Below are 21,918 nucleotides of genomic sequence, written 5' to 3'. Positions count from 1 at the left end.
TATTAGAAAGGCGCTATATAAATCCCATCCATTATTATTATTATTATAACAGCAGTTAAAAGACACAGACAAGTATATGGATAGGTACGATTTAGAGGGATATGGGCCAAACACGGCCAAATGAGACAAGCGTAGATGGGGCACCTTGATCTGCATTGAAGAGTTGGGCCGAAGGGCCTGTTTCCATACTGTATGAATCTCTGAGCAGTGGGGAAGAAGTTGTTCCTGAACCTGGACGTTACATTTTTCAGGCTCCTGTACCTTCTTCCTGATGGCAGGGGTGATTTGAGCGTGTGGCCAGGGTGGTGTGGGTCTCTGACGATGCTGTCTGCCTTTTTGAGGCAACGACTCCGGTAAATCCCCTTTGATGGTGGGGAGGTGAGTGCAGGGAAAATGGGACTAGCTAAGATTGGGCACCTCGGTCAGCATGGAAGAGTTAGGCCGAAGGGCCTGTTTCCATGCTGGATGACTCAATGATTATCAAAATGAAAGGGCAGGGGCTCATTTTTGACATCCCTTAAACATCTTGGAATTCTGCAGCATTCCTCCTTTGGCTGAGTTTCCTAATTATGCCTGAACCCTGCAAGGCCCATTGCAAGGTTTTCCGGGCACTGTCTCTAAAGTTACAAACACAACATGCAGCGAATGACATTCTCACTGCTCAGAAGAAAATCTGTGTTGATTAGCAAAGTCCAGAAACTCTGCCAAGAAATCATGTTTAAATATTTTTTTAATGTTTACCTCCACAGAGACTTCAGCTAAACAAAAACATGTGAGCATTTGAAATCTAATGTTGAAATGTTTCCTCAATTGAATCTTTATTTTGTTCGCTTTTGATGACTTTGTCCAGCTCTATCATTCAATGAAACATCACGGACCTGGTTGCAATTAAGAGAAAGGTTATGCTTGTTCTGATTCATACTTGCTGTGGTCATTTAAGTATTTTCAGGGCTATCACACTTTGTCGTAACTGCAATAGTTCCCGGGATGGCGGGACTGACTTATGAAGAAAGAATGGGTCGACTGGGTTTGTATTCACTGGCATTTAGAGGGATGAGAGGGCATCTTATAGAAACATGTAAAATTCTGAAGGGATTGGACAGAATTATCCCATCAAGTCTACTCCGCCATTCAATCTCGGCTGATCTGTCTGTCCCTCCTATCTCCATTCCCCTGTGCGCAGTTCTACTGCTTTGATGTGCGTAGTATATATATATATATGGTCTGTTACATTGTCATGTGGAATTCATTGCCACAGAAGGCTGTGGAGGCCAGGTCAATGGTCATAAGGTCATAAGGGATAGGAGCAGTATTAGGCCATTCGGCCCATCAAGTCTACTCCACCACTCAATCATGGCTGATCTGTCTCTCCCTCCTAATCTCATACTCCTGCCTTCCCCCCATAACCTCTGACACCCGTACTAAGCAAGAATCTACCTCGGTGGACAAAAGTGCTGGAGAAACTCAGCGGGTGCAGCAGCATCTATGGAGCGAAGGAAATAGGCAATGTCGACTTTGATTATTTCCTTCGCTTCATAGATGCTGCTGCACCCGCTGAGTTCCTCCAGCACTATTGTCTACCTTCGATTTTACAGCATCTGCAGTTCCTTCTTAAACACAAGAATCTATCTATCTCAGCCTTGACTTGGCCTCCACAACTTTCTGTGGCAAAGAATTCCACAGATTCACCACCCTCTGATTAAAGATATTCCTCCTCATCTCCTTCCTAAAGGAGCGTCCTAGGGCCTCTGGTATCAAATCTGATGCTATGGCCTCTGGTCCTAGACTCTCCGACTAGTGGAAACATCCTCTCCACATCCACATCTCCACATTTATAGTGGGTTTGGTAAGGCGATCCTCCTTGAGGTCTATGTGCTTGCTAGACTGATGTTTCCCAGCCCGAGGCACCTATTTATTGTTGGTCGACTGGGTTTGGTCCTCAACGCTTATAATGCGAAGTGATTCTGGGCATTTTCCAACAATTAAGCTATTGTATAAATAAGATCATGTTATAACCATTTAATAACATCATTTATCAATGCCAGAGTTTTGCCACTGAAATATTTGAAGGTAATTAGAGATTTACTGTTCAAGAACATAGCATGATTAGGCCAGTCACTCGCTGTGCCATTCAATGAGGTAATGGATGGTCTTGGACCTCAGATACGTCTGGTTGCTCAGTTCCCCAAATCTCCAGATGACTATCACGTCCAAAGGTTACGTCATCTATCCACGTTCTCCAGAGATGCTGCCTGACCTGCTGAGATACTCCAGCACTTTGTGTCCTTTTGTGTAAACCAGCATCTGAGGAAGGGTCCTGACCTGAAATATCATCTATCCACGTTCTTCAGGGATGCTGCCCGACCTGCTGAGTTACTCCAGCACTTTGTGTCCTTTTGTACAAACCAGCATCTGAGGAAGGGTTCTAATTCAAAATGTTACGTACCCATGTTCTCCAGGGATGTTAGAAACATAGAAAATAGGTGCAGGAGTAGGCCATTCGGCCCTTCGAGCCTGCACCGCCATTCAATATGATCATGGCTGATCATCCAACTCAGTATCCTGTACCTGCCTTCTCTCCATACCCCCTGATCCTTTTAGCTTCAAGGGCCACATCTAACTCCCTCTTAAATATACCCAATGAACTGGCCTCAACTACCTTCTGTGGCAGAGAATAGTAAGATTAAACGAGACCTTACCAGTTCGAAGTTTGATCGTTATTTTATGAGGAGTACGTTGAGGGAATACGTGAATATCCCCGCCAGGACGCATGCGTGTCATTCTTCAAAGCAGCGGTGTGAAATCACAGATAACTGTAATGACTTAAACATAGTAAGATTAGAGAAGAGATACCAGTTGAGTATATGATCATGGGTGGGAGCGGAGGGCACGTAATCCCTCAACGTTACTCCTCATAAAATAGCGATCAAACTTCGAACTGGTAAGTTCTCGTTTAATCTTACTATTTTACTTCGGAGTCACGTGAGTGACTATGTGAAGATTTCAAAGCTCTGTGATTTCATGCCGTGGAAACGAGTCCATGCATCACACCTGCCTAATGACTGTAGGAGGAATCGTGTCAACATATTTTAGACACGAATCCGACATTGAAATCCATGAATTGATTAACACAAATTATAGCCCCTATTTATGGGGTAATTAAATTACAGAACTTAAATTGTTTCTGCAAATGTTCCAGGTTTAATGACTGGTTTATGATAAAATAGTTGGAATGTTTTTCCCCTGACCATCCTGCTGCCTTGAGGATTTGGTCCATTGGTACATCCAACTGCATAGCTGCCGATGTAGCTGCAGCCCTGGTGGAATGAGATTTAAAAATATTAGTATCCATCCCAGCCTGTATTAGAACCTGTTTCAGCCATCTTGAGATGGTCTGGACCATCACTCTTTTGTGTGGTTGCTTATGGCTGACTAAAAGTGCCTTCTCATTGCCTCTGATGATTTTCGTGTTCTCCATGTATAACGACAAATGTCTTACTATACAGAGACGATCATCTGTTGGGTAATACCTAAATTCTATATTGAGGCCTGCTGATCCCTGTCTGTTCTGCTTTACTAATTCATAAATATGAAACGTAATATTTTCAGATGAAGAAGTCATGTGTCCAGTCTTAATTTATGTAATGACTGTACCCTTTGTGCCGTGACCAATGCCATTAGCATGACTGTTTTTAATGTCAGTCTATGTAGGGACAGAGCTGTTGCTGGAGACCAATTCCTGAGCATCTTCAGGACAATACTCACATCCCATATTTGGGAGTACCTGGTTCTTGGGGGATTGGTATTAAAAATTCCCCTCATAAGTTTTGTTACCAGTGGGTGAGTCCCAGCAGAGTGACGCTCTGTTCCTTGCCATAGATAAGTTGATAGGGCACTTCTGGCGCGGTTGATGGCACTATAACTGAGCCCCTCATCATAATGGAGGCCTGCCAAGTATTCCAGAACAGACGGGATGTTCATCTCTCTGTAGGTGATGCTGTTTTTGTTACAATACATCTCCCACTTCCTGATATAGACCAGATACTGTTTTTTGGTGGACTGTCTGTGGCCCGCCAAAATCATGTTCACTGTTCGGTCCGTCAGTCCCAGCTGTAGTAGAGGTATTTTTAAACTCTACAAATTAATACATTCAAATAGTTATGGCATGGGTGGCTATCCCTTGTTACGGGATGTAGCAATAAATCTGGTCTATGTGGGATGGTGATACATTGTTCTAATACCATGTTCAGTATCACTGGGAACCATGGTTGAGTAGGCCAATCGGGTACTACCAAAATACCAGACGCAGAGTCTTGCTGTATTTTCCTTAATACCCGACTGATGAGGCAGAAAGGAGGGAATGCATACATAAACAATTTCCCCCCCCCCCCCCCCAATGCAGCGAAAATGCATCTGTCGCCGCTGCCCCAGGGTCTGGTTCCCACGAAACATAGTTTGATAACTGGTGATTAAGGCTGGATGCGAATAGATCAATATCTGGTGTTCCATATCGTGCTGTAATATCAGCAAATACTTTTTATTCAACATCCATTCGGTGTTTTCATTAAATTTGCGTGACCTGGTGTCTGCCACTAAATTTAGTTTACCTGGTAGGTAAGTAGCTGATATCCAAATATCTCTCTGGATACACCACTGCCAAATTGTATTAGCCAGATTGTCACATGATGTCGATTTGTTTCCACCCATGTGGTTGATATATGCTACCACGGTGGTATTGTCAATCTGTAGTCTAACATGCTGGTGATATGACCCAGTACAATATGACTTTAGGCCATAGAATGCACCCAACATTTCCAGGTAGTTTTTGCCCAGTGTTAGTAATAATGATGCCTCCTGAGCAGTCCATCTATCTCCACAGCTGGAGATGGGATTGGTGGCACCCCAACCAAGTGCACTGGCATCAGTTTGTACACCATAGAAGGGTTGCTGATAATGATTGGATTGAAACAAAGCCAAATGTTATCTATCCACCATTTTAGTTCCATTATAGCTTTGATTGGTAGCTTCATTGGTCTGTCAAAATGACCAGCATTGATTTTGAGTGCTTGTATTTTTGCTCTCTGTAGATTTTGGTAATGTAAAGGTCCAAATTGTGTGGCTGGAAAAGCAGCCACCATTTTGCCAATTACTTTTGCTACCAATCTGATGGACGGTTACTGATGTCAATGAGGTTATTGCAAGCCTCTATTAAGTCTATAGCCTTTCCCTTTGGCAAAGTCACCAACATGTGAACTGAGTCAATGGTGAACCCCAAATAGTCCATAGTAGTGGAAGGCGTTAATTTAGATTTAACTGGATGGATAATAAACCCCAGTTTTTCAAATAACTGTTTTGTGGCTGTTACAGTTTGTTTGGCCAATTCCAAAGTTTTGCCCACAATAAGTATGTCATCTAGATATGCCATGACCATGTGTTTTCGTTTCCGTAGAAACGCTAGGGCTGGTTTAAAAATTTTAGTGAACAGCCTTGAGGCTGATGTTAAACCATTTGGCAGCGCTCTATACTGCCACTGCTGTCCCATCCAGTTGAATTTTAAGTAACATCTGTGGTCACCTCGTATAGGCACTGAATAGTAAGCATTTTTTAATCGATGCTAGCCATGAAGTAACCTTTGGAAATCAATTGTTTAGCAGTAACAAAGGTTTCCATTTTAAAATGAATATATTGTACAAATGTATTCAATTTGGTCAGATCTATGATGATGCGACAACCACCACCTTTTTTGTTTTTGGTAAAGATATTGGACACGAATTCTAGCGGTTCGTGTTGGGATTTTTCAATTACCCCTTTTGCGTAAAGCCGCTCCAGTTCAGCATGCGCTTCTGATTTTTCTTTACCGGAAAGTACGAACATTCGGTTCGGTATATGTTGAACTGGAGGGCTGTACTTGTGTATAATTCTATTGTATATCCCTGGATACTGCTTAAAATATAAGTATCGGTAGTTAACATACTCCATGCATCCAGAAAGGAGAGTAATCTCCCCCCAACCTCCATGCTCCCTGCAATTTGTAGGGAACCAGACCCATCTACCTCCATAGTTACCAGTGGCAGGTTTACTTCTTTTTGTAAATCCTTCATTGATGTTGAGGCGTCGGTGTCTGGGTTTGTGGTTTGGTTGATGTTGGAGGTTTGCGTATCTTCCAAGAAGGCCGGTCAGGGCCATGGCCTAAGAAAGACTCATGTTTGGTGTACCGGACCTTCGAGCTTTCACCAGTCGGTCTTTTTTCTACTGGTGGGTGCGTAAGGGTGCTGTCTATGGCCGTGTGTTGCAAAGCAGTGCCAGTGCATCCTGTTGGTCCTGCGACATGTCCTTCTCATCCACTGTGCGGGTGAAAGCTGTTATCCCCGCTGTTTAGGAGTTTCCATATACAATTATTTATTACAGGAACATTCAGGGATATACAGTTACCCGGTGTCAGGTGTCCTCCAGGTTTTGGCCAGTCTGGTCTGGCTGTATGAAGTTGGACACCATGTCCAGTAGATTTTCACGTTCCTGCACCCCCTGCACACTTGATTTCTGTTCTGCAAGCCCCTCTTCAGGATCAGCCCAGAACTGACCCCCAGTACTCCCCTCTGACGAGGGAGAAGCACTGTGCAGCCCTACAAGAGGTGCTGGTGTGGGTTTTACATAGAGCCCACAGTGACTCGACTCCATCTCCCGGAGCCTGTCACGTTGGAGCAAATGCTCCACACACCGCTCCATCCGGCTCCAGCGCTCACGGTCGCTGGCCGCCCGCGGCTGCTCAAAGTCGGACTCATCTGAGTCCACGACTTTGATGGTTTTTGTTTTGCCTTACCGCCCGGCCGCGGAGTGGATCTGGCCGGTGCGGAGGCGACATCGGGCACAGTTGATCCCATTATAGGTGATTCAAGTGCCGCTGGCCGCTGCTGGCCCACCAGCTTTGTCGCAGCCCTCGTTGGTTTCTTCGACTTTTCCATGCTCCCTACCTGTAATCAGCATGGGAAAACACAAAAAGACCGCAGAATACTTTTACCTGCAGGTCCTGGTTTAAATTGTCGCTACGGGGGAACGTCGTTCCACCCTGCCTCCTGCCGTTTTCGACTTGTCAAAGTCGACGGCCCCATTCTGAATAGTCTCCCGCCCGGCCGTGGTGTTCTGGCCGGCGCGGGACCAAAAGTCGGCACAGCTGATCCCACTTACGGGGCTTGTGCCTTCAGCTGCTGCTGGCTCCCGCAACTTCGCTGTCCTCCCCAGCCAGCTTTACTCGCAGCATTTGTGGACATTATTTTGTCCAGCTTCCCCCCCCTGTGTAAAAACAGCGCGGGGACAAAAACTACCGCAGAGTAAATCACTTACCTGCAGGTCGCGGTTTCAAACTTACCGCTGCGGGGGAACACTCCACCCCGCCTGTCGTTTTGCAAGCGTGAAAGCGATATGACACGCATGCGTCCTGGCGGGGGTCTTCACGTAGTCACTCACGTGACTCCGAAGTAAAATTCCACAGATTCACCACTCTCTGTGTGAAAAATCAGACTGAACATGCTGAGTTACTCCAGCACTTTGGGTCTTTTTTTTATGTCCCTCTAAACCTGTCCTATCCATGTACCTGACCAATTGTTTCTTAAACATTGCGCTAGTCCCAACCTCAACTACCTCCTCTGGCAGCTCGTTCCATACACCCACCACCCTTTGCGTGAAGAAGTCACCCCTCATGTTTCTGTTGAATCTTTTCCCCTTCACCTTCAACCTATGGAGGCCCTCTGGTCCTCGATTCACCTACTCTGGGCATGAGGCTGTGTGTCCACCCGAACTATTCCTCTCATGATTTTATTGCACCTCATTAAGATCACCCCCTCATCCTCCTGCGCTCCCAGCCGACTCAACCTCTTCCCCCCCTATCGCTCAGACCCTCGACTCCTAGCAACATCCTCGTAAATTCCAAACAACTCAAGTTTTCCTTGAACATTGCAATCCCAGGTCCAACAGTGCAGCTCAGGATAACCATTCGAGTTCATAGTAATGCATTCATGGGCTCTGCTCCATTTATTTAACTTGGGATGGTTTCTTACAATGTTATTTTTAATGGAACGGCAGAATAGCTCATACAGCAGATGGCAAGCAGTATGGGTGGAATGCAAGAGCCAATAGATAAAGGAATGCGTCCCCTCGTGGGGTGAAGAAAATGTGTAACAAGTCTGCTATGTATCTGAACTACAGCAGATAATGCTGCTGATTTACATTGGCAAACACAAGTTAGATTTTGGCTGATTTCTGAAGAAATTCAATCCCCTCCATAACATTTCACAGTCCTAAATTTAAACTCTCAGGAATTGGCACAATAGCTTCAGATACTCAAAGCAAATTATCCCAGACTCTTTCACGACAAGGCTATCAATCAGTTATGGCATCATTCTGCTTTCAGAATGAGGGACTACAATCCTGTACTTTTTATGAGTCGATTTTTTATCATTCATAATTACGGGCGATTCAGACATGAAGATAATGCCCCTCAGGAAGAAGGAAAATGCATAGATCCAACATATTTATAATGTCCTTAGGATATCCCGACTGTTACTCATGTTTTTTTCTTACTATTTTTCCATGGGCACGGAAATTATAGAACTGGATAGAGGCTTGGATAGAGTGGATGTGGAGAGGGTGGTTCCACTGGTGGGAGAGTCTAGGACTAGAGGTCATAGCCTCAGCATTAAAGGACGTTCTTTTAGGAAGGAGATGAGGAGGAATTTCTTTAGACAGAGGGTGGTGAATCTGTGGAATTCTTTGCCACAGAAGGCTGTGGTGGCAAAGTCAGTGGAATATTTAAGGCAGAGTTAGATAGATTCTTGATTAGTACATGTCAGGGGTTACGGGGAGAAGGCAGGAGAATGAGGGAGGGAGGGAGGGAGGGAGGGAGGGAGAGATAGATCAGCCATGATTGAATGGCGGAGTAAGCTTGATGGGCCGAATGGCCTAATTCTGCTTCTATCACTTATGATCGTATGAGTGTACATGTACTGTATTTGAGATGCTTACCTAAGATGTAGCTTAATGCTTATGTATAGTGAACTTATACTGAACTGTACACAAAAATTAATTTCACTGCACCTCAGAACATGTGACCAATAACGTCCCATACCTTACTAAAATAAGCATATCCTGCAGGTTAGTTTTTGGGAAGATGCGTGACGTTGCCAGATTTTGCAGTGGATGTACGAATAAAATCATTTGTATAAACTCATGGGAGCAATAGATCGGGTAATTGCACAAGGGCTCTTGCCCAAGGTAGGTGAATTGAGGTCCAGAGGACATAGGTTTAAGGTGTTTAAGAAGGAACTGCAGATGCTGGAAAATCGAAGGTACACAAAAAAGCTGGAGAAACTCAGCGGGTGCAGCAGCAATTATGGAGCGAAGGAAATAGGTAACGTTTCGGGCCGAAACCCTTCTTCTTCAAACCCTTCTTAGGTTTAAGGTGAAGGGGAAAAGATTTAATAGGGATATGTGGGGTCATTTTTTTTACACAAAGGGTGATGGGTGTATGGAACAAGCTGCCAGAGGAGCTAGTTGAGGCAGGGATTATCCCAGCGTTTAGGATACAGACAGGTACATGGATAGGATAGGTTTGGAGGGTACGGACCAAATGCAGGCAGCTTGGACTGATGTAGATGGGACATGTTGTGAGCGAGTTTGGCCAAAGAGCCTGTTTCCACGCTGTATGACTGTGACTCTAAGATACAATCTTCTCTTGCATCGAGTCTGAAAAAGGGTCCTGACCCGAAATATTCCCTAACCATTCCCTCCACAGTTGGGCCGAAGGGCCTGTTTCCATGCTGTTTCACTATGACTAATAAGGCTAATCACACACACACAGTTATTTCTACATAAATGTAACATAATCTTTCAATATCACTCATTTTAAAATCCTCTCACTGCTATCCAAAATGCCCTCCTCCAGAAATTGTGCAAAAATGCCATTTCATTGCACATTGAACAAAGAACATTTTCAATTATTGTTTCATAAAAACATTCCAATTTTGCACACTTTGAGCATCTGTTTAGCAGGTCTTAGATTGCAGTTTAGTTTAGTTTGGAGATATTGCGTGTAAACAGGCCCTTGGGTCCACCTAGTCCATGCCGACCCTTGATCACCGGCTCTATCCTACGCAATTTTACAGAAGCCAATTAACCTACAAACACGCCCGTCTTTGGAGTGTGGGAGGAAACCGGAGCACCTGGAGAAAACCCACACAGGTCACGGGGAGAACGTACAAACTCCATACAGACAGCACCCGTAATCAGGATCGAACCCGGGTCTCTGGCGCTGCAAGCAGCAAATCCATTGCTACGCCATTGTGCTGCCCACTTAATTATTCCCAAATAACTCTCCACTGAAAGTTGCCTTTCACAATAACTCTAGCTTTATAACTCTCATCTTTTAATTATAGTCAGAGATTGAGGTAAAAAAAACAACTAAATGATTTAATTTTTCTTTCTCGTGTCTCCACTTCCTTCAAATTTTCAGTCTCTTTATTTTGTTTCCTGCTTCATATCCCTGAATTAATTCTCACTTCCTGGTTCTGACTCTGGTCATTAATGATTTTATTGATTGGTTAAGGAGTTTAAGCATTGCTTGGCCAACTTACACAGCCCCCAGGAGGGCTGTAGAAAGTGCACTCTCATTTTAATTACCCCAGTCACACCAATTTGTAACACAAGGCACATGTAAAGCTTATGAGTGAGGGGCAATAACTTTTTCTTTATTTTGCTACTTGAAGCAGTATCTGGTCCTCTTGATATCCATTCATGTGCCTTTGCTGAAGCAAGCCTACTTATGTGGAGTAATGAACAAGGCTTGGGATCAGCTAATGCATTCTACTCCTGGAGTGACGTCAGCCACTTTTGAGTAACAGTGACCAAAGGTCAGGATTTAATAAGGATCAGAGGAAAGAAAGAAAGTCCATTCACCAGCGAGGAGAGGATTAGAAAGGAAAGAGTTCTTGGTTCTTGGTTTCTTGGACCTCCAAAATATTCCAAATGGAATTTAAACTGGAGGTGGTGAAGGGAGGGCTTAAGCCAGAAAGGGTTATTCGGAAGAAAGAGCAACTTTAAATTTAGTTGCATCTGGTTGGGTAACTATAGTAGGGTGGAGATTATTCCATGCTTTAATTGTGCGGGGGAAGAACGAATTGCTGTACACATCTGTCTTTGTAGCTGGGATCACAAATTGGATCGAATGCCCTCGTCTGCTCCTAATTGGTTTGGGTTTGGTGTAGGTCTTGTAATCTATGTCGAGCTGACCATTTAACATTTTGTAAAAACAGGTCAAACGGTGAGCTTCACGTCTGTCTTGGAGAGGGTTCCACCCCAGAGAATTCAGAAGTTTGGTGACACTCGCTTCTCTCTCATAGGTGTTAGTACCAACTAACATAGTTGGTGGGAGAGAGCTCGGTAATGCCTATGAGAAAAGATATTCATAGAACTATCAGCGGCAAAGTTGCAAGGAACCTGGGTTCGATCCTGACTACGGGTGCTGCTTGTACAGGAGTTTGTACTTTCTCCCAGTGACCTGTGTGGGTTTTCTCTGGGAAGCTCCAGTTTCCTCCCACACTCCAAAGGCGTACAGGTTTGGAGGCTAATTGGCTTGGTATAAATATAAATTGCCCCTAGTGTGTGTAGGATAGTGTTAGTGTGCGGGGATCCTTGGTTGGCATGGACTCGGTGGGCCGAAGGGCCTGTTTCCGCACTGTATCTTTAAACTGAACTCAACCAGTGTGAATGGGTGATCAATGGTTGGTTTGGACTAGCTGGGTGGAAGGGCTAGTTTTCATGTTGTCTCACTAAACTAAACTACACCAAACTAAATAATGTTGACATTGTCTTCACTATTCATTATTACACTTATTTCCATGGCCACAATAAACATTACAGCATCTCATCAGTTCTCAACTTTTTTGGCGAGTTGAACCCAATACAAATCAACACATCTTTTTGGCAGCGAAAGAACACATTCGGCCCATCAATCCTGTGCCAGATGTACAAATCCCCTGCTCATTTTTTCTTCTAAACCTTGAGGAGCCCCAAGCTGAGCTACCAGGGGAAAAATACATTCTTTAAGACGCTAACACTGAAGTAATTTTCAAAGCAAGTGATTTGACTTAAATTGTAAAGCCAATTCACTCAAAGTTAGACACAAAGTGCTGGAGTAATTCAGCGGGACAGGCAGCATCTCTGGAGAGAAGGAATGGGCGACAAGAAGGGTCTCGACCCGAAAAACGTCACCCATTCGGGTCGAGACCCTTCTTCAGGCCGAATGTCGCGGGATAGGGAAAAGAGAGACGTAGACGATGATGTAGGGAGAGGTAGATCAAATGAATGAAAGATATGCAAAAAAGGAGCCATGCTAAAGGAAACAGGACATTGTTAGCTGTTTGCAAGGTGAGAACGAAAAGCCAGTGTGACTTGGGTGGGGGAGGAATGGAGAGAGAGGGAATGCAGGGGTTACTTGATGTTAGACGAATCAATATTCATACCCCTGGGCTGTAAGCTGCCCAAGCGAAATATGAGATGCTGTTCCTCCAATTTGTGTATTGGCCTCAAAGTTACCCCAGATACAAAACAAAATCAAACATATTCTAATTTTTTTTCCATACTCTGCCTAAATATAAAGGAAAATAATTATAGAAATGAAGGATGTAATTCTCTGCCGTTGCAAACACTACCACCTACCAATAAGTCCACCAGGGAGTTGATGGGAGCAGGTGCTTTGGCACTGACTTGCAGATAGTTCAGTACCAAGAGCTTCACTCCGATCAACACTGGCAGATTTCCCGAGAGATCTTCCAAGACCCCAATGACACCATCTTTCCCCATGACAGATTTTCCAAATCGACAAAGAGCCATCTGCACACCTGCACACGCTGACTTTATTTCAGGTATCATTACTTCAGCAATGCTTTCACACCATCATGATAATTTCACGAGAATTGTTTTGATTAAAGGAACAGTCCTTTGGAGTTCATGGTGGTGCAGCGTGACGGCAATCACTTGGCATTTGCTGAATCTTCAGGGCTGCTAAGAATTTCTTGTTTGGGAAAGAACTGCAAATGCTGGCTCAAACCGAAGATGAACACAAAAAGCTCAGCGGGACAGGCAGCATCTCTGGAGAGAAGGAATGGGTGACGTTTCGGGTCGAGACTCTTCTTCAGACTGGTTAGGGCAAAGGGAAACGAGAGATATAAATGAGGATGCAGAGAGATAAAGAACAATGAATGAAAGATATGTAAAAAATTAACAATGATAAAGGAAACAGGCCATTGTTAGCTGTTTGAAGGGTGATAACGAGAAGCTAGTGCGACTTGGGTGACTCCATGAATACAGCCCTAGCCTGCACAACCACTGCCTGTAACTCAGTCCCTTGAATCCTGACAACATCCTGGTAAATCTTCTCCGAATCCTTTCAAGCTTTTTTTTTTAGAGATACAGTGCAGAAACAGGCCCTCTGGCCCACGACAACCAACGATCCCCGCTCATTAACACTATCCTACACACACTAGGAACAATTTACACGTACACCAAGCCAATTAACCTACAAACCTATATGTATTTGGAGTGTGGGAGGAAACCAAAACTCTCAGAGAAAACCCACGCCAGTCACGGGGAGAACGTACGAACTCTTTACAGACAGCACCCGTAGTCGGGATCGAACCCTGGTCTCCGGCGCTGCAAACACCGTAAGGCAGCAACACTACCGCTGCGCCACCCTGCCGCCCTTTTGTCCACAATAGTTCCCTGGTACTGTTCCTTTAATCAAGGCTTGCCTGATCAATATTCCCCCAAAATTCTCAGTACATTTGCAAATCGGCCATCGGTCCTCAAATGTACTGGGAAAATGCGGTACACCATTAAGCAACAAATGTACAAGAGGTAAAGTTAGATGGAAGTAGATGAACAACCAAACGTGTGAAAATTGCAGGGGTAACTTATATAGTACTGCCCAAGAGAATCGAGAGTTGGCAAAGACGGAATGCTGTGTTATAAAGTATCACTATGCAGCTTTCTTCAGCTCATCAGATGGAGCACAATGGTATCTATGCATGATCTCATCGATGAGTAAGTCCCACTGTGCATGAATCATTTTCTGCAAATAGCAACTTATTTGACTGTGTTTGCTTACAAGGCAATCTGTATATACAATTGCAAGTTCAGGAAGGGAGGGGGAGGGGGGTACGTATATTACAGTGGGTAGCAGCACTACAACACAACAAACTAATATTATTTTTTAAATCAATTTGCAACGATTTAGGTCAGGACCCTTCTTCAGGCTGAAGAAGGATCACGTCCTGAAACATCACCTATCCATGTTCTCCAGAGATATTCCCCAATCCGCTGAGTTACTCCAGCGTTTTGTGTCTATTAAGTTTGGTTCAGAGATATAGCATGGAAACAGGCCCTTCGGCCCATCGAGTCCACACCAACCAGCCATCATCCACACACTATTAATATCCTACATATTAAAGGGCCTGTCCCACTTGCATGCGATTGCATGCGTCTGGCGCAATCAAACGTGGTCGCTTGAGGCATATGGCCGCGCGGGGCCGGTCCCACTTAGAATCGCGGAGGCGTATGGCGTTGTGCGGGGCTGGTCCCGACATCGCGCGAGGCTCCGAAAATCTTGCACTGTCTGAAAATTTCGCGTGCCAACGGCCTGTCGGCACACAGGCGCATTGTGGTCGTACGCAGCGTCTTGACGGCGTACGCCTAGTGCGTGGCGTTGCGCGATGACGTCACCGCCCGGCGTGGCGTTGTATGATGATGTCACCGCCCAATGTGGCGTTGCGTGATGACGTCACTGCCCGACGGCGTGCGACGCCCAAATTCAGTCGGCCCGCCTCCTGCCCAGCTGATTGGTGAGTATAACGCAAATGACGTCACGCGCGAACCTAGCGCGTACTTCGCGTGAATTCCGCTTCCGTTTGGTCGAGCCAAATGCATGTAATCGCATGCAAGTGGGACAGGCCCTTAAGGACAATTTACAGATGCCAATTAACCTCCAAACCTGCACGTCTTTGGGATGTGGGAAGAAACTAGAGGACCCGGAAAAAAAGTACGCGGTCACAGGAAGAATACACAAATACTGTACATACAGCACCTGAGTCAGGATTGAGCCTGGGCCTTCGGCACTGTGAGGCAGCAACTCTATCGCTGTGGCTTTTTGCCAGCCTATATCTTTGTTAAGACCTGCATTCTGCAGTTCCTTTTTATTTAATTATCATTATTTCAACATGAGATGCTCTTTTGATCTCATTCTACTTTACAATAATAAAAGTATTGAATACAAATCTTGCTTGCATTTGCATTGCAATGTAAAATATTTATTCATGCATCTAATATATCTAACATTAATGTGTTCAAAATGAACCTCAAAGGGTTAACATTACACCTCTCCCTCGCCCTGACTGTCATGGTTGCATCTGTAGATTTTCTTGCAAGTAAATTAAATCTAGTGAATGAAAGACTAATTGAAATCAAATTAACTGTCCCGATAACTCTAAATTATATCCCAAGGTAAGATATGATTTATGCTTCGCATTACATGGGCATGCGTTTTTTAGTTTATCGTGTTTTACTGAAGAGTAACAAACTCTTCAATCCAGTATTCTCAGATGTTTACTGGGAAGGGCTCAGTTTTCATTTGTCCTTTAACAACTGTGATCTTTTGCTGTAGAAACAAGGAACTGCAGATGCTGCTTCACAAAAAAAAAAGACACATAGTGCTGGAGTAACTCAGCGGGTCAGGCAGCATCTCCAGAGAACGTGCACAGGTGATCTTTCGGGTCGGGTCCCTTCTTCAGACTGATTGTAGGAGGGGGTGGGGAAGGAAAGCTGGAAGAGAGAAGGGGCAGGACAAAACATGGCAGGGAATCTGCGAGTGGGGTGATTTTGATAAACAGATGGTTGAACAAAGGCCTGAGATTAAAAAAATCTCCAAGATTTTTTTACTGTTGATGGGGGGGAAAAAGAAAAGAAATTATCAGCACGGTGCCGCAATGGTAGGGTCATGGCCTTTCAGCCCTTGCAGCGCCAGAGACCCGGGTTCGATCCCGACTATGGGTGCTGTCTGTACAGAGTTTCTACGTTCTCCCCGCGACTGTGTGGGTTTCCTCCGATATCTTCGGTTTCCTCCCACACTTCAAAGATGTACATATTTGTAGGCTTGGCATAAATATAAATTGTCCCTAGTTTGAGTAGGATAGTGTTAGTGTGCGGGGATCGCTGGTCGGCGCGGGCTCGGTGGGCCAAAAGGCCTGTTTCCGTGCTGTATCTCTAAACTAAACTAAAGAAGCGTCTTGATGCAAAGGCATTGTTTCCTATGGATGAAAAAAAGTGAGGGTGTGTAGATCTTCCTTAGTTTTGTAGATCCCATGTTATTTATTGATAATTATAACTACTTCCGACATATGTGCCATTGAGCACTTTTCCTACTACCTGGGAGTATTTAAACTGGGAGTATTTACATTATTTAAACTGGGAGTATTTACATTATTCATCTATTGAGGCATGAAACAGGTCTTGCCCTCGTCTCCCCTTTCCCATCAGGCGAAAGGTTCAGAAGTGTGAAGACACACACCTCCAGATTCGGGGGCAGTCTCCTGATTTGGACGAGGGGATTGAAGGCTTTGTGGCCAAGTTTGCAGATGTTATGAAAATAGGTGGAAGGGCAGGTAGTGTAAAGAAAGCACAACTCTGCAGAAGGTCTGCCAACCTCAGACAGGTTGGGAGAGTGGGCAGAGAAGTGGCAGATGGAATAGAGTGCATCAAAGTGTGGAGTCGCATGTTGGTAGTAGGAATAATGGGGTAGACTATTTTCTAAATGGGGAGAGAATCCAGAAATCGGAGGTGCAAAGGGACTTGGGAGTGCTGGTGCAGGATTCCCAAAAAGTTTAATCTGCAAATCGAATCTGTAGTAAAGGAAGCAAACTCAATGCTAGCATTTATTTCAAGAGGGCTTGTATACAAAAACAGGCATGTAATGCTGAGGCTCCATAAGGCGCTGGTAAGGCCGCATTTGGAATATTGTTAGCAATTTTGAGCACCATATCTGAGGAAGGATGTGCTGGCTCTGGAGAGGGCCCAGAGGAGGTTTACAAGAATTATAACAGGAATTAGTTGGTTAACCTATGATAAGCATGTGTCGGCACTGGGCCTGTACTCGCTGGAGTTTAGAAAAATCAGGGAGGTCCTCATTGAAACATACAGAATAGTGAAAGGCTTGGATAGAGTGGATGTGGAGAGGATGTTTCCACTAGTAGGAGAGTCTAGGACTAGAGGTCATAGCCTCAGAATTAGAGGACGTTCTTTTAGGAAAGAAATGAGGAGAAACTTATTTAGTCAGAGTGTGATGAATCTGTGGGATTCTTTGCCACAGTAGGCTGTGGAGGCCAAGTCAGTGGATATTTTTAAGGCAGAGTTAGTTGGGTTTCAGGGTTTATGGGGTGGGGTAGAGAGGGAGAGATAGATCAGCCATGTTTGAATGGTGGAGATGATTTGATGGGCCGAATGGCCTAATACTGGTCCTAAAGAAACCCATTGTAAACAAATTCCCCAGCCAACCTGGGAAATCCCATATAAATATTTTAAACAAATAAATGGATAAAATGTGACTTGTACTTGGCACCGGGGTTTAAACGGCAAATACTCACCACAGTTTTGTTTGGCTACAATTCCTACATTAGCCGCACTGTTAATTCTTCTGGCTGGCATGAAACCAAATTATATCATTAAATATGGCTGTCCAACTTGAATTTCCATCAGCTCAAGTTATAGCCTTAAGGGCCTGTCCCACGATGCGAGTTCACCCAAGGGCTCTCCCGAGTTAAAAAAAAAACTCATGGTCAGTAGGTAGAATGCACGTGGGACCTCGTGGATGTCCCGTAGCGGCTCGTAATGGGAACGGCAGGTACTCGGGAAACGCAGTAACTCTTGGACATTTATCACAGTGTTGAAAAAACTTCACGAGTTACCGCGTTTCCCCGAGTACCTGCCGTTAGCATTACGAGCCGCTACAAGACATCCACGAGGTCCAACGTACATTCTACGTACTTACCACGAGCTTGATATATTTTTTAACTTGGGAGAGCTCTTGGGTGAACTCACATCGTGGGACAGGGGCTTAACTGAAGTTTACCTCGAGCGAATCCTGTAGATTGTAAAATTTACCAAGTGGTAAAAGTCAATTTCAGTAGTTCCACATGTGCCATGGTGTCAGGGGTAATGGGGAGAAGACAGGAGAATGGGGTTAGGAGGGAGAGAATGATCAGCTATGATTGAATGGAGGAGTAGACTTGATGGGCCAAATGGCCTGTTTCTACTCCTATCACTTATGACCTTGTAACCTCATGGCCTTTCGGACGGTACAGTGGCGCAGCTGGTAGAACTGCCGCCTTACAGCGCCAATGACCCAGGATCGACCCTAACCTCGAGTGATGTCTGTGTGGAGTTTGCATGTTCTCCCTGTGACCGTGTGATTTTCCTCTGGGTGCTCCGGTTTCCTCCCACTGTACAAAGAGGTGCGGGTTTGTAATTGGCCTGCGTAAATTGCCGGGTATTCAATGATCGGTGTAGACTTGGTGAACTCTACCAACAATCACCCGTACACTAGCTCCGTCCCTGCCGACAAATTACACAAACCATCTCGTCTTTGGAAAGTGGGAGGAAACCAAAGAAGCAGGAGAAAACATTTGGGTGTCACAGGGAGAACGTACAAACTCTGTACAGACAGCACCCGTAGTCAGGTTCAAACTGAGCTCTCTGCTGCTGTAAAGGGCCTGTCCCACTTTCACGACCTAATTCACGACCTCTGCCGAGTTTGCCCTTGACTCATACTCGGAGCATGGTCGTCACGAGATCGTAGGAGGCCGTAGGTAGGTCGTGATGTTAGTCGTAGGTACTCGTGGCATCAAGTAGGTCGGGCCGTTTTTCTAGCATGATAGTAACATAGAAAATAGGTGCAGGAGTAGGCCATTCGGCCCTTCGAGCCTGCACCGCCATTCAATATGATCATGGCTGATCATCCAACTCAGTATCCTGTACCTGCCTTCTCTCCATACCCCCTGATCCCTTTAGCCACAAGGGCCACATCTAACTCCCTCTTAAATATAGCCAATGAACTGGCCTCAACTACCTTCTGTGGCAGGGAATTCCACAGATTCACCATTCTCTGTGTGAAAAATGATTTTCTCATCTCGGTCCTAAATGACTTCTCTCTTATCCTTAAAATGATGAAAAATGTCCACGAGTAAAACAGGTTGTGAATTAGGTGGTGAAAGTGGGACAGGCCCTTTAGGCAGCAACTCTACCGCTGCACCACCATGCAACCCAGGTGAATTGAACAGTACCCTAGTTTGTGGAAAGACCATTCAGAAGCCTGACAATAAGCCTGCCAATTGTAAGACAGGAATTGGTATGAGGGAGAGAGGACATTGACAGGTAGTTGTTCTTTGTGTAGGAAGGAACTGCAGATGATGGTTTTAAACCGAAGATAGACACAAAATGCTGGAGTAACTCAGCGGAACAGGCAGCATCTCTGGTGAGAAGGAATAGGTGACGTTTTCCGGTCGAGTCGGGTTTGAGTCTGAAGAAGAGTCTCGACCCAAAACGTCACCTATTTCTTTTCTCCAGAGTAATTGGTCTTTGATAGGACGAGCGGCCAGAGCTACTCTATCAACGAAGAACCAAATCAGACTGCCGGGCTTGGACGAGAAGTTAACAGGATTTCATGGGATGTAGCTGGCTGTAAAATGATTTTCACACATTGCTCTCTGCAGCAAGTGACAGAGCATCTTGAGGAAGTGAGTTCATGTTGTTTCTTGCAGCTTGCACACGCCTGAGCCAACATGAAACCATCGTGGCAAATTTTGTATCGAAAGTCTAAAATAATTTCCAGCAGAATTTGAGTCGGAAAGCATAAATGTGGATTTACAAAGCTCTTCACGGTCAACGACTTACTTTCGATGTGTAGTTGCTGCTGTAATACCATAATGTCAGAAAATACAGCAATACATTGGAATATAACAAAGCCCCACAAACAATAATAAGATAATATTGTTTTTACGATCAGCTTTTTTCCAATTACAATCATATCGGTGTCAGTACTCAAACGTAATTCAACAGTATCAGATAATCATCCCGTCCAGTCTTGTGTCATGTTCATAAGTTCTAGGAGCAGAATTAAGGGCCTGTCCCACTGTACGAGCTAATTCAAGAGTTCTCCCGAGTTTCCCATGACTCGAACTAGGAGAATTACGGTAATGGCCGCTCGTAGGTACTCGGGGCTCTCGTGGACATTTTTCAACATGTTGAAAAATCTTCACGAGTCTTCCCGAGCTACCGCGATCATTCCAGAAATACTGCGCGGAGCTACACCAACCCCTGAGTTGATGCCACTGTGGAAGATTGTCCAGAGCAGCCAACACATATCAAATAGCCCACTCTGGAACCAGGATCGCTGGGCGGGATGGTGCGATGATTGATTGGCCCTAAATCTCGCAACTATAAAAAACATGGCAGAGGGATAGTGCCGAGGTTAAACTTCAGGCAGATCACAGACGGGGAAGTGGCAGACGAACTTTGGATGGGAAGAATACTGACAGTTAAGGGGCTCCTCCCTATTGTACAAGTCCTCCCATGTTGAATTTAGCCTTTATACAATTTTTAAGCCTTCAATTACTGTTTGTCTTTGACCTTGTTCAATCACCTTTAAGATTACAACTTTGATAATGAATTCCAGATTGGGATTGTGTAGGAAGGAAGTGCAGATGCCGGTTTAAACCGAAGAGACAAACAATGCTGGAGTAACTCAGCGGGACAGGCAGCATCTCGGGAGAGAAGGAATGGGTGACCTTTCGGGTCTGCGGTTTAAACCAGCATCCGCAGTTCCTTCCTAGTCTGAAGAAGGCTCTCGACCCGAAATGTCAACTATTCATTTTCTCCAGAGATGCTACCTGACCCACTGAGTTACTCCAGCTTTTTGTGTCTGTCTCCAGATTGGGATTGCAGCGCCAGAGACCCGGGTTCGATCCTGACTACGGGTGTCGTCTGCACGGAGTTTGTGCGTTCTCCCTGTGACTTGCGTGGGTTTTCCCCAGGTACTCCAGCTTCCTCCCACACTCCAAAGACGTGCATGTTGGCAGGACAATTAGCTTCTGTAAATTGGAATTCCACTTGTATGCTATCAAATAGATTTCATATGTGAAGGTTTTTTTCAAGTGGCTTGCAACATCCAAGAAACAGAATACGAATGTTGTTCGAGACCTCAGCCCTGCTATAAAGCATTGATTGTACAATTTCCACAAGTTGAAACCATTAAAAAAAACCATGTATTCCTTTTCTGGCTGCTCAAGCATGGAACACTATGTGCTATATGTCAAAATATTATTAGTTCAGATTTCTTAAGTAAGTGAGATCATTTGAGGCCATCAAATTTTAAATAGGTCCATAATATGCTCTGCAAATCTCTTCCCAATCCACCTTTCACAAGACTTTGTTGATCAGATTCACAGCGAGCTGATTCAATCTGGATGCACTCAATTTAACTTGCTCTCCCCTGAAGTCAGAGGGTAGAAATGAGGAGAAATTTCTTTAGTCAGAGGGTTGTGAATCTGTGGAACTCATTGCCACCTGTGGAGGCCAAGTCAGTGGATATTTTAAAAGCAGAGATAGACAAATTCTTGATTAGAACGGGTGTCAGGGGTGATGGGGAGAAGGCAGGAAGATGGGATTAGGAGCCATGATTGAATGGCGGAGTAGACTCGATGGGCTGAATGGCCTAACTCTACTCCTATAACTTGTGAAAGTGTTGAGATCGTTGCAAAAAGAATGCTAATGAATAGCCCAAACTCTGGACCTTAGAAAAAGCAATGGATATAGGTTTCTTCTTGA

At 44.7% G+C, this 21,918-nt stretch overlaps 1 protein-coding gene and 1 long non-coding RNA gene across 9 annotated transcripts in view; one reads left to right on the top strand and one right to left on the bottom strand.

Annotated features, from left to right (window-relative positions):
- astn2 (astrotactin 2) overlaps positions 1–21,918 on the bottom strand; it is an 823,694-nt gene that overhangs the window by 264,414 nt on the left and 537,362 nt on the right. The window lies entirely within an intron of this gene.
- On the top strand, positions 1,116–15,562 carry LOC116990839. The gene is made up of 3 exons (XR_004416636.1): positions 1,116–1,175; positions 3,852–3,855; positions 15,552–15,562. It is a non-coding gene; the product is annotated as an uncharacterized LOC116990839 (long non-coding RNA).

The sequence above is a fragment of the Amblyraja radiata genome, chromosome 32, assembly GCF_010909765.2.
Source record: "Amblyraja radiata isolate CabotCenter1 chromosome 32, sAmbRad1.1.pri, whole genome shotgun sequence".
In the NCBI taxonomy this organism is placed as follows: domain Eukaryota; kingdom Metazoa; phylum Chordata; class Chondrichthyes; order Rajiformes; family Rajidae; genus Amblyraja; species Amblyraja radiata.
Note: the sequence above shows the minus strand (reverse complement) of the source record. Positions and strands in the feature narration are given on the sequence as shown.